This window comes from Aplysia californica, unplaced genomic scaffold (assembly GCF_000002075.1).
Source record: "Aplysia californica isolate F4 #8 unplaced genomic scaffold, AplCal3.0 scaffold01117, whole genome shotgun sequence".
In the NCBI taxonomy this organism is placed as follows: Eukaryota; Metazoa; Mollusca; class Gastropoda; order Aplysiida; family Aplysiidae; genus Aplysia; species Aplysia californica.
Window position 1 is genome coordinate 144,965 of NW_004798387.1, and position 1,075 is coordinate 146,039.

Here is a 1,075-nt window from a genome sequence, read left to right on the forward strand (position 1 = left end):
TGGTAGGAATGGGAAGTGGTAGCTAGGATAAGGTGAAGGGATGGAGATGAGGTCTTATTTCAGAAGTTGGAAAGGGTGTGGATCTTTTGTTAAGTATGGGAAATGTAAGCGAGGGTATGGTGTGTGTAAGTGTGAGGTCTTGTGTTTTTTATTATGTATCTTACTTATCCAAGAAAACCAGCGAACAGTTTTGCGATTTGCTCCTTTTCATGTAGGATAAGATAAACACGGAAGTGAATAGCAATTAAATTAAGCTTTGCAGTGCTTATCACTTTGACGCCCCCTGCCTACCCCTTCTCTTCCCAATCCACGCCCTCGGGCACAAGCTAAATTCTTGATAATATGTCAGTTCTCGCTCTGTATGCAACTGACACTCCTCAATCCTGAATTCTGAATGCTAGTTCTCCTGTTCTCCTCGCCAGGGAATAAACTGAATGCATTTCTCATGATGGGAAGAATAGGAATACTTCTCGTTCAAGAACGAGGACAAAAAAGTGTCGTGGAGAGTCAATGCCGTTTGTGGTCAAGTCAGCAACAGGGTGTTTGAATGCATCCAGGGAGCGGGCGGGGAGGACCGAAGCGTAGAGTGGATAATTATACCCTAACTCGACGACATATCTCAAATGTTTTATTCGATCTTTTTCTTTTACCTGTTTTCTTTTTCCTGTTTTTCTTTCCCCTGACCACAGCGAGCCGTTCTCATGGTTGTTCATGACAATTTCCTCAGTGCTCAGCTCTCATTGTTTGTTAAATCTCTCTGTGTGGTTGGTGGTCATTGTTATCAGGAGCATTTCATCCCTGTGTATTCCTGAGGGCTTGGCGGCCGAGTTCCGGTCAACTTGACGGACAGCGGTCACCTGAAATGACCGCTGGCTAGCCTGAGATGACCCCCGCCTCGGCGTGACCTTATTGTGAAGAGTTTGGGAACGGACATAGTCGGGGAGAGAGAGAGGAGTGACCATTGGGCTGGACGTGACTGGTCAAGGTCTGAGTCAATTGTTTATGTGTGTTAACACGGAGCATGGTTTCGAAAAGTGGTGGAGACTCGAAGTCTATGAATGTGGACGAGGATTGG